Source organism: Cyprinus carpio, chromosome A4, assembly GCF_018340385.1.
Source record: "Cyprinus carpio isolate SPL01 chromosome A4, ASM1834038v1, whole genome shotgun sequence".
In the NCBI taxonomy this organism is placed as follows: domain Eukaryota; kingdom Metazoa; phylum Chordata; class Actinopteri; order Cypriniformes; family Cyprinidae; genus Cyprinus; species Cyprinus carpio.
In genome coordinates this window covers 5,345,491-5,358,116 of record NC_056575.1, presented here as the reverse complement: position 1 = coordinate 5,358,116, position 12,626 = coordinate 5,345,491, and positions in this window count along the sequence as shown.

Here is a 12,626-nt window from a genome sequence, read left to right as displayed (position 1 = left end):
CCTGACATTTGTGCTTTTTTCAGTTTCTTATAAATATCTAAATGGCTGAAGTCTAATCTCACTGTAATCAGCACAAACTAGGCTATAATAATATGTGAGCAGCATGTATGTACATGATTGTGTTTTTGAGAAAAAAAAAATGTTATGCGTGGTTAGTGAAAACCTAAAAATGTTAAATCACTTGAATAAGGCAATAAAACACATACAGAAAATTGGTTCCCAGATATTTTGAGAACTGGAGCTTGTAGCCTTGATTTTTTTTTTTCTAAATGATGTGAAAATCATCTTGTTTACTCACTTACAGAAAACAATATATTGATTTAAATTTTCTAAGACACTTTTTGTTGGTAAAAGTCATATGCGAGTAGGCGTCAACTATCATGAATTCACACCTGAGAAGACAAAGGCCTGCATAATGAGCTGCATAATGAGCCATTTCAGTCAGCTGTGTCACTGAGAGGGATGAGTTACAAGAAAGAATGTGAGGACAAAATAAATCTATATAATTTTATGTTTGTAGTTTATTTAGAATATATTTAATTATCCCACAACATAATTTAATATTCACTTGTGAGTGCAGTTAAACAGTTTATTAGGAAAAATCAAAGCTGACCTTTCAAACTGAATTTTTTGCCTCATTACTCCAGTCACACAATCCTTCAGAAATCCTTTTAACAATCTTATTTTCTACAAAAAAATCATTTATTGTTATTATTATCATTATTATCATTATTATTATTATTATTATTATTATTATTATTATTATTATTAATGTTGAAAAGAGCTGAGAATATTTTTTTAGGTTTTTTAGGGGGGATAAATTGAAAGAACAGCAATGATTGTTACATTTGTTACAGTTACATTTATTGGTACATTTATATTATTTACATCAAGCTTTGAAAGGTATAGTAGTGTATATTGTTATTGAAACTTCATAATATTTCACTTGATGGTACATTTAGTCAGGAATTATAGTTTTGGAAAAAGTCTTTGGAAAAAGTCTAACTAGTAAAATGTTTACACGTTATGTGAAAACTAGTACAAGTATATAAATCAATAAAAAGAGACTTACTCATGTTTATGATCTCTGCTGAATAAAGTGCTTCATTCTTTTTTCTGAGGAAATCCAAATCTCAAATCACAACCACATCACATCTTTTTGGGGTGAATTATGTCTTATTCCTCCCATCGCGAAGCAAACAGTAAAATAATAAAAACTTGAAGAACAGTCTCGCTGCGTTGTCTTCTGTTGTGTGGGCGTATTCAAAAGCCGCGCGCTTCAGTGAAACATTTGAATCTCAAAAGCGCGCTCGGCGCGGGGGCGTGGTCGCATTAGAAGATAATGAAGGGAGACGTGAAAAACGGACATCGCGTTGTTTTCATATGGATTACTTTATCACAGAATATTTGTTTTCAGCAGCACTTGTTTAGTTTAAAAGTAGACATGTCAGGCTTTCTATAGATATCTCTCTCATGTCTCTTCGTTGAGTATTCACTGAGTTACAGTTCATTTTAATGACGCATTTGTATCTGAAGATCAGCGCAGACAAAGGCTGCAGACAGCACTCCTTGTTTGTTATCTTTATTTTATAAGTGCACAAAGTTTTGTTGTTATTATGTCTGTATACAAAAAAAAAGTAGACCCTTTACAGATTCGATTGATGTATTGCACTTATCTGTACGATCAAAACTGAAAGTGTAATTTAAGTTCTTTTCGGGGTTATCAGGAGAAAATACCCCAAAACACGTATACGCGTTAATCGACTCCAGAGGGTTAAACACACACAACTATAACAGTCGCAAGAAATAACAGCGTGCTTGACCAACACAATGCATGTTTCAAATGACTTATGTAAATGTTCAGGCAGATTGCTGAAAACCAGGCAAATGCAGTGACGGTATCCCACAATTCCATTCCAGCATTCCCCGAGGACGGCTCTCTGCATACGGAACTTTCTCCATTCAGATCCCAACCACAGGAGTGTGTCTAGAGAGCAGCAAAGCGCGTAGGGGTGGAGGTGAAATTATGCTTTTATACTTGCCATCTTGTGCCAAGCCGGGGTTTATGCTAGAGCTGATGTACTAGGAGGGAAAATTGAATCTTCTCCCAGACTTAATCCTCAATTGCTCCACCTGTAATGCATTTTGGACTCACACGTTCGGTTCCCCCACACAGTTTCATGCTTATATTTCAGCTTTTTCTGCAGCAAGCCCTGAACCCAGAGTGTCTGATTATTTATCACAGGCTGGGCGAGATGTTTCAGACTGGCAGTTTTAAAATGTTTTGAGACTTGCAAATAGATTTAAGTGTAAACACCTCCAAGTCTGCGTACAATTATTCTTTTCTCATGTATAACTTTGGCTTGAGCGCGTCTTTCCGATGGAACTGAATGTTCGAGAGCGCCGTGACAGATTCGTACACTAAACAGGCTGGAAATAACCTCACATTAATGCACTTGAGAGATCAATCTGGATTCGTTATGAAGGTGAGCAGAAAACATTTAGACGTTTAGAGAGGACAAAAAGTTAAATATTTGGTCATTGCATCTCATCGCGTGGAAAAAGTAGTGCCACTTAGTGGCAAACCTGGGAATGGCTTCAGCATTTTAAGTGGATTTTTGCCAGTTATTTTCAACTAAGAATATGTAATACATACATAAACCAAAAACTACTAAAAATGACAAAAACACAATAAAATACTTAAATATTAACTAGAATAGAAAATATAGAAATAAAAACTGATTCAAAATATTAGCAAAAACTATTATAATATCTCAATGATAATCTTTGCTTTCTGCATTTTAAGAACACTTAAGCTCCTTTATACTATTTATAATATTCCATAATGCCAAATGAGCTTTTCCTTTAACATATTTCCAATTTATTGCATTAACCTGTTATGACTTAACACCATAATACAGGATTTAGGCATTTGTTTTTACAGGGGCATTTCCTTATCCTCAGAAATGGCTCTGCTGTGTTCACGCAGGATTTTTCGCTGCAGTTTTTATCCTTATCTTTATTTTGCTGTTTGGACGACATGACGCAAAGGACTTAATATTAGTTGGCCCTCGACTGACCCAGGAACCGAGACCGGAAGACACTGTTGCCTCTGCAGCTTTCCAAACAAGCACTCCCACATTCCCTTAGCCGCTCCTCATCGGCGGGAGGCCGGGAAACTCAGAGAGTCACCGTGGGATGTGGACATCCATCAGACTCTTAAAATGTCTCGGCTGCCAGTTTCTGTCCAGCCAACGGAGAGATGGTCCTTAGTTCCTGTGCTAGAAACTGGTTTTCTTCCTCCTGGGAATTCTGCCCACACTGCGAGCGCCTGTGTGAATGGCAACCAGATTGGGAATGCCATCATTCATAGGATTTTTGTTTGATCTCGCTCATGCAGCGATTGGGAGTCGTGTTTACCAGTGAATGTTAAATAGTCACTAATATATTACAGGAAAATTGCTCCACTAGAACTAATAGCCAAGTAGACCAAATGATGGTCATATGATCTTTGTTTGATCTTGATCGTGCATTGATAGGAAATGTTAACAAACAGTAAAATTTTACTGTAAAGTCATCAAGAACTGATACTGAAGAAGGATTGAAGAAAATAAACGCATAAAAATATGAAATAGTTCTACATATCTGGGGCTAATAAATGAAGTTTGCAGAAAAACAAACAAAGTCTTAATTAAACCAGCAGAAAAACCAACAACGGTGACTTTCATATGAATTTTGTTTGATGCTGCAGGGAATCATAATTATTAGTGAATGTTAATGAACGTGAAATTCTAGGTCTGCCAGAACCAATACTGAAGAAATAACTTTAATCAGATAAACGCACATAATATTAAATAGTATTAAATAATTCTTAGAATGTGGGGATGATAGATTATTAATTTCCGACTTTCATATGAATTTTGTTTTATATTGCAAGGAATTGTGGTTATAACTCAATGCTAATGAAATATAAAATTCACTGTAAAAGAAAAACCAGTCAGCAAAAACCAATACCAAAGAGAGATAAAAATCAGATAAACACACAAAAAAATATAATTAATGTTCTTAATATCCAGGGCTAATAAATTAATGTTTGTGCATAAATCCTTATTTAAATCTGCGAAAAACATTAACATTAAAGACATGTCAGTCATAAAACTATATGGCAAGAAAGCAGGAATTTTTAGTTTAATGTGCTTTAAAAGCTTACTGTAGGGGGAAATATATACTCAAATAATTTTTAGGGGTCACATCAGGTAGCCTACAGGTAGTGCCATTTCACCTTTTGCACAGCATGCACATAAATAAATAATAGTTGTTTAATATTTAGGTTTAAAAAAGTATGTTGTGTTTTCGTTTATTATTTTCAAATGTGAAAAATGTATTTCCCGCCATTTAAACGCACCCCACATACTGAAAGGATGATGACGTCAATGTAGGTGAGTTCTAAAAATAAAACGGGAAGAAGAAGCACATGTACGCGAGCAGCTGAAATCAATAAATCAACCGATTGATGCTCTGAATCGGATCTGATCGGGACACGGAGCAGCGCGCGCTCTCTCTGTTTAGGGACCGCCTCGCGAGCTACGGGACACTGGCCAATATGTTCCAAAAGTCACGGAAATCTTTGTGCGGCGAGAGTTTCCACGCGTGAAAATGATCCAAGAGGGGGAATAATCCGAGAGCACGCGAGAGAAACAAATAGAGGGAGCGCGAGGGAGAGAGAGAGATCACTGATGAGGAGGAGGAGGATGGGTGGTGGCCTAGAAACATCAGGAATTCCTCGTTCCACTTGACTGGATCGTAAAACGATGGGGGATTTTACGCATTGCAAAGAAAAGGGGCTCGCTTTTCTCCTCCGCGCACCCCGGCTTTACTTTACTTCGAGGATGCGTTGAAGTCTCCCAGTCCGAGAGTCACTGGCTCACGTGTGAAGGAACAGCGGCTCTGCGCATTAATGCGTGTGTGCGCGAGCGCGTACGCGTGCTCTCCCGTGACCGATGGCACTGGAATCCGTGCGCAACGGCTATTTGCGCACTTGTGTCACTCCCGTGGAGCAGGACTGCTGGCACTCGTGCTTGGCTCTCGTGTGGAGCCGTAGGAGCCTCTCCTCGGCCGTGTGCGTCGCCTCGCTGTCCGTGCTGCTCGCGCTGCTCGCTCAGTCCGCGGACTGGGACGCAGAGCGCGCACACGCGCACTCCGGCTCTCACTTGGTGACGCTCGTGGAGCTCGTGTGGCAGCTGCTTTCGCCCGTCTTCACGCTAGTGTGTGCCTTCTTCTGGGTGGGTGTGTATCTGCTCCGCTGCGGGGTGCTCATCCGCACGGCCGTGTTTCTGCTCACCGTGTGCCATCTGGGCGAAGCGGCGGCGCAGTCGCTGTTGGATGCGCAGCAGCTGTACTCGTTCACGGCCACCGCGCTGGTGCTGCTCGCCTGCCTGGCCAGCGGGGCGCTCATGGTGGTGCGGCTGGTCAGGGCATCTCTGTGCTCCTCTTCATCAGCATCATCAGGACCGTATCGCTGCTGTCGCTGCAGAAGGTGCGCGCCAGCTGGAGACCCTACCTGGCGTACCTGCTCGGGGGGTGCTGGGGGGGTTCTGCTGGCGAGGTATGCGGACAGGCTGCTGCCGGAGCAGGCGCGCTCACACCGGGAGGGGATCGAGGGGAGATATTTCCGGTATTTAAGAGGCGCAGGCGGTCCAGCTCCGTAGTCTCGTCAGACATGGCACAGCACGGCCAGCCCAGGAGCAAATCTCACAGGCGGACATCTCTGCCCTGTTTGCAGAGAGACCAGGTACGGCCTCTTTTAATGATAGCGCTGCTATCGATCGCAAACGACAATCGGAACGGTAGCGCGTCGCTTTACAGCGCGTCTTTAGAAGTCCGCGTTAGCGTGATCGTTTTACTGTAACTGTTCACGTATTCGGCGGCGGATTAAAACATGACACTGTTATTATTCCTGCCGCTTTCGTTCACAAGAACAACAATAATGCCGCGTCAGGACGCGCTTCAAACACTGTTAGGCTGTATTGCTACTGAATTTGGAAATTAAGCAGCTGTTTAACAACAAGACTGTCTTAATGTTGCTTTTGCTGCTGTTGATCATATTAATAAAAAATAGGTCACACGTTAGTGTTTGTTTGCATAAATTATAGTAGTGGTACTAATGAACTGCATGCACTAACTTTGCTGCTGTAAGGAATTATAATACCATAATGCAATGTAAAGTGTTACCTCTTATTATTACATGATCATAAATCTATGAAAATGTATTTCTGTTGGACGTGTTTTTCTAGAGGTTTTTGTTTTTCCTGCAACTAACTTGGATACTTGGAACGCTTTCACTCAAGCATGCATTCTTAGATTTCATGTATGACATAATATCAGCAGGAAAAGCTCATGGCTAAAGCAGTGAACGTTGACCCCTTGTACTCTGTTTGGTGTGTTTTTGATTTTAAAGCTGTGCTGACATGCATTGTGTTATATTTTAGCACATAGATGAAATCTCACAGAACTAGCATGCATATGGACTAGAGTGGAGATTTCTGCACAACCGGGTTACAAAAGCATGTAGAAGTTTATTTGAATCTGAAGTTAATGTGTTGATGTGTGTGTTTGTGCATATTAGAGGTAATTTACATACACACAGGTACAGAGGACTGTGTGTAGCACGATTTGGCTTGTCAACAGGATGTCATGGTATTTGGCTTCATGTACAGTAAAGCAGTACATTTCTTAAGCTATGTAGCTTAAAAGAACGTAACATGATCAGTCACCTTATTTTTGTACATTTTTGGTCATCAAAGTAATCCCCCCCCCACCTTTTGCAATTTGAATGAAATGTGTGTGTGTGTGAATTAGAATTAGAAGATTAGAATTATTACATACAGAATTACAATATGTAAAAAAAAATTAAAAAAAGTGTATAGTGCATATCCACTACTAATGTTTAGACTGTTGATTAGCTAAGTACACAAAATATTTAGATATGATCTAGTTGTTGAAAAATAATGTCCAAATAATTGTAAAGCATGGTGTTGAATAATTGTTAAATAAATCGCAAATATTGCAGTCACATTTGCTCATCTTTTTGTCCTGTTTGCAGGATTGATTTCAGCTCATTTATGTGAAAATAAGATGAACTGGCATTTAAAGTTTTGCATTAAATCCTGTAGTGAATGTAAATGGAGTGTCATGTTTTGCACTGTAACTCACTTTAGTCAATGGATGAATTTTGTATGAATTAAATATTTCTTCCTTTGCTATTCTCACTGGACATTTGGTGTTTTCACAGAGAAGTTGGCCTTTTTGCTGATTTGGTCTCTCGAGTATTTAGTTTGCGCCACCTAGTGGCCGCATAATTAATGCATTAGGGACCTTTTGCCTACGGGAACCTTAAAAGGAACAAAATCAATGCATTATCGGTGCAACACTTGTGAAATGGATAAGAACACAGACCCCTGAGTGTGTTTTTCATGTTCTGTAACACACACACACACCTGGTGCACATGTGTGATGTCTGGAGTGATATTAGTTCCTATAGCAGTTTATGTGCAGTTGTTTTATCTGTGTGGTCTGGCTGTGTAAACATACCAGCGTGTGACCCCTGCGCTGTTCACGTCATCCCGGCTGTCTTCTCTGACAATAACCTGTGTGTCTTAATGGGCCACACAGAACAGTGTGCACCGTGTGCACGAAGACGAGCTTTTGGTGTCTGTTTGATGTCAGAGTTTGGTTGGTGTGAAAGCTGTTTTCTGTGACAGGAACTCTGTGAACTTTTGTTCAGTTTGCAATTGTTATGAAAACGTGGATGAGATCACATATTGGTGAAGTCAGTTTGATGTTAATTTGCATGTTTGCATGCTCCTGACATCACTGCACGCTCCTATTTTTAACATAAAAGCAGTGCGTTCGTAACTTGACTTTGCAAGACTTCTGGTGTCATTCGCTTCTGTACAAAAACAGTCTGTTATGCTGATTGATATTGCAAGCAGGTATTTGTTATCATATTATTTTAATATATTATCACATTGGCTATTGTTATCGTCACACTCTACTGTCTGAGCTACAGAAAAGTTGTAAAATGTTACTGATGCAAATGCACAACAACTGAGACCCAAAAGTATTAAGTGAAGTCTTATTCGAACCGAGCATCAAACTTGCATTAGTAAATCTTTTCATTTGGGGGGTTGGTTCATAAACAGGAAGTGAGCTCAGAGTGGCAATGACCATTATCTGTCGTCCACTCAGTAGAGCACATGCCCTGGGCGCTTTCAGTGATGGACAGAAAATCATTCCCATTATGAGCATCGCTGTGCGAAGTGAGTTACATAACGTTCTTCAAATGGACTGAGAACCACGATGAAACGTCTTCACCCACTCGTCTTTGTATTGACTTGAATAACCATATGTGGAGTTGGGATTTTAATAAACGTGTCCCAATGTCGAGTTTATGAACAGTGTGGCCTGAGCTTCTCAATCTGATACAGTACAAAGCAGACAGAGCTTGCACTTTGGACCTTTAGTTCTCAAGAACTGTTAGTTCTCAAGTTAACTAGTGCTCCAGTTGATTGAAGGTTATTAAAGAGTGTTTCTGGGTGGTAAACTGAAGCGTAGCTCACTGCATATGCCAGCGTTTAAGCAGAGGTCTCCAGAGGACGGTGTTCATGGAAAACCCCCGTTTAATGGCACAAGGAGCAGTTTCAGCTCAAACACCTCACCGCATGGAGCCTTTAGTAGCCTGTAGCGGGTCACTGAATTGCGATTAGCCCAGGGCTGCCTGGAAGAGCTGTTCGCCATGAGCCGGAGCCTCTGGGCAGAGCCGAGAGTATTTAAATCTGCTCTTAAAGGGGAATTGAGTCATTTTCTCCTGTCCCAGTTTAATCAGGTACTCTGTGGGTCTTAAAAAGACTTAATTCCAAAAATGAATGCCTTCGAATTGGAGCAGAAAGTCTGAAATACATAAAGTCATGACATTATGTCTTGCATGCACTGCAAAAAACGAATACCTTTCTGAGGATTTATGTCTTGTTTTGCAATGTAAATACCTTAACATCATTAAATCAATAAACATTTACTTGAGACACAAAATGAAGAGAGTTTTGAGAAATTGAACAACATTAAGTACATTTTTTGTTCTAAAAACAAGAACAAATATGTAGGCAGATATTTGTCCTTTTTAAATCATACTGTAAATTCACTTCATAAATCATGTTTTGATTTAAGTTTTGATATTTGCAATGGACAACAAGACACAAATAGTGAGGGAAGACATCAGTTTTGTGCTGAAGCTACAGTTAAAAGTATTTTTACATTCTCTAGTAAAGTTTCTTTTTTTGTAAAATGAATTAAACAATTACTGGAGATCTGTTGGAAGTTGTATTTTCAAACTTTGAAGTGTTGCTAAACCAGCTGGTCGTGGCATTTGCATTTAGAGAACATACTGATGTGTTGTGTTTCCTCCAATTCATTACTTGAATGTTTTTACTTGGTCTTAAAAAGATTCTTTACTTGACTTGTGCACAGACAAGTCAAGCACATACTAAAACAAGTTATGTTCATTAAAATATTTAGAATTTTTGTTCTTGTTTAGAATTCTTGTTAATTTTCTTCTTACGATTTCAAATTTTTAAAAAATTGCCAGTTATTCAGTGCATGTCTCACCAGTGCACATGCAAGTCAGCTACAATCTAGGATGCTTTGTGGCAGACTTTGAATATGAAAAACGCAACTTCTGTCTTAAAGTGTGCATTAGGCTTAAGACATTCATACTATAGATTGACATGCATGAGTGTAAACACTGGCTCTCTAGTGCTTCAGAAACATTGCTCTGTTTGTTTGAGTGACCCAACACATCATTTTCCGGCATGTCGGGTGCAGAAATAATAACATTCGACCCATTTTACTTCAGTAATGTGACGTATTTTGGAGTGTAACGGGATATTTAATGAAAAAAAAAACATGTAGTGAAAGGATAGACCTTTTTCACAGACTGTTCACAGATGTTTCCATCTCAGACTTTGTTGTTGATTTTGATAAGTTACCTATATGGCTAACGAATCGGAAGTCTTGCACTTTCAGTGAAAATACTTTGGGCTGCAAAATAAGGTGGATGGAAGTTTGCTTCTGCTTCCGGGAACCAAGGAAATGGTGCTCCTCATGTGCCTGTCAAAAATGTCCAATTTTTTAATTACAATTAAATGAATGTACTATTTTTTGTTTTTTTTTTTTTTTTATATATATATAAAAATATTTCATATAAAAAAAAATATATATTTTTATTTAATATTTAAAATTTGGATTTTTTTAAAGATAACAATTGGCAGATTATTACTATAAAAATTATAGAAGCTTTTAATTTAATGTTAAGATAAACACACAAAAGTACTATTTTCAAATTTCACATGATATAAATATATAGTTTTACTCTAAAATGCAAGAAAATCAAATGCATCAGGCTAAACAAGTTGTGTTCCAAATTTCAGGTTGATATTGCAAAAAAGTCAGATTTTGTTTGGGAGTCTAGATGAAATTCATTTCACATTCATTTTCAGTGTGCTCATTTTTGACAGTGACTATTTTTTCAGGACCATTTAACCTTTTCAAATAATTTCCATGATTTATGTTCACATAGCAAGTGCCAATACCTTTACCAAGTTTAATGTCATTCTAATGAACTAAAACTTAAATTTTTTTTGGTCAAAAATGACCAAAGAGCATTACGAAGAAAAAAAGCTCTAATTTGGTTCCACGTTGACTTAATAGAGAACTGCATTTGTTGCTTTTGTCACATCTTTTCTCCGGTTGATTAAATGCAGGGTCCTCCACTCTTGTTGTTCCTCCCCAGAAGTAGAAAAACAGTGGCATTTTTAGTGGCCTGAGAATTTAAGATGTTTCTGTTCTTTTGTGATGGAGGAAAGGATAACTTATTAGATTTCTGGAGGAGAAGAAAGGGTGTGCATGGAGCTATTTGAGGGATGACGCAAATGGAGATCCATAGAGACCAGGAGTATGTTTCTGTGCCATGGGCTTTTTTTGTTTTTTTAAGGGGGTCCGTTTCCCATGCAGCCCACTGGAGATACGAGGTTAGTAGGTGGGACGTTTCTGTCCACCAGGGTTGATAATAAACCTCTTAAAGCAATGAGATCTGGAAAATGCCAAGCACTTGAGCTCACTTAAAGCAGACGATGTGGCCTGAAGGTAATGGTTTCCTGTCTGAAGTGGACCTTGTGCCGTCCCTTGTGGTTCTGGCCTGACCTGCAGTAGCTGGGCTGAGAGATTTTAAATCTACACTAGAGCACTCGACACGCTGAGGGTTGTTTTTTCTTCCTGCAGGCCCGCGTCTACACTTCTTCGCTCCCTCTCGCTCTAATTGGTCTCGTCTGCGCTGCTGCAGCAGACAGAGGGATCTTTGACGTCGACCGGGGGCTGGCGCGCTGTATTTTGCTTGTAAGAGGCCTCGCGTCCAGTCGGACCGTGCCAGGCCTGGAATGTGTAGCCTCAGCTGTCTTGCCTGGGCAGATGGCTGCCAAAAACCTCATCCATTTTAAAAATGCTAGCAGTTTGACTCTTTCCAAACAAGCCAGGAAGAGCGGTGCTGTTTCCCCCTGCTTCGATCTGAACCAGGTGCGCAGCTGGCGCAAAGGGAGCGAGTGAAAAAAAAACAAATGACATTAACTGTTCTACATATGTCAATCCAAATGAACTGCAGGCCGGACACATGCCAGAAACCCCGAGCTGCTGTAAAAGTGTGTCATGAGAATACAAGCTGTTCAAAGGCTTCTGGAAATGTAGTGTTTTTGATGCTTATTTTGATGCTTATTACAAAATATGAGATGCCAAGAAGTGAGGACTATGGTCTGTACTATATGCCTGGGTGATGTACATTGAGTGTTCACAATATATTTCAAATGATGTTGTTGGTGATTATAAATGTTGTGACTCACAAACATACAAAAATGGCAGTACAGTATGATTCATTTCTGTGAATCAGCTAAATTATACTTTGAATCAAACTCTGTTTCATTGAATTGATTAAATGATTTGTTTGCATCATTCAAATGCACATCCAATTTACTAATTAAATATATTACATCTAATTATGTATTGCTGTTACTATGTATTATTTTCTTCTATTATTTTCTACTTTTTTTTCTAATTAAACATTAGTCCAGTTTACTAATGAAAGATTTTACATATTATTATTTATTGCTATTATTTACTATACATTATTTTACTAAAAATGATTAAAATTTTTATTTTACAGTTATTTTAATTTTTTTTTTTTTTTTTTTTTTTTTTTTTTTTACCAATTAAACATTACTAATCCAGCTGACTAATTAAAGATTTTGGATCTATTTGACAATAAAAAAAAAATTAACCATTTCAAAGAAAATGCATAAATATTCTGCGAATTACCCCAAAGGCTGAAAAAAAAATATTATTATTTTTTTTTTATCTCCCAGCCCTAGTGCGCACTCACTCGTGTTCTCAGTGGGTGTGTTTTTGTCACATGTATTTGAGCTGCTGAGAGGTGGCGTGTTATTTTAACCTGCGCTGGCCGGGCCCCAGCGCACCTCTCTCCAGGAGCTCCCCCACTGCTGCCCAGATGAGCGGCCGGCCTCAGACAA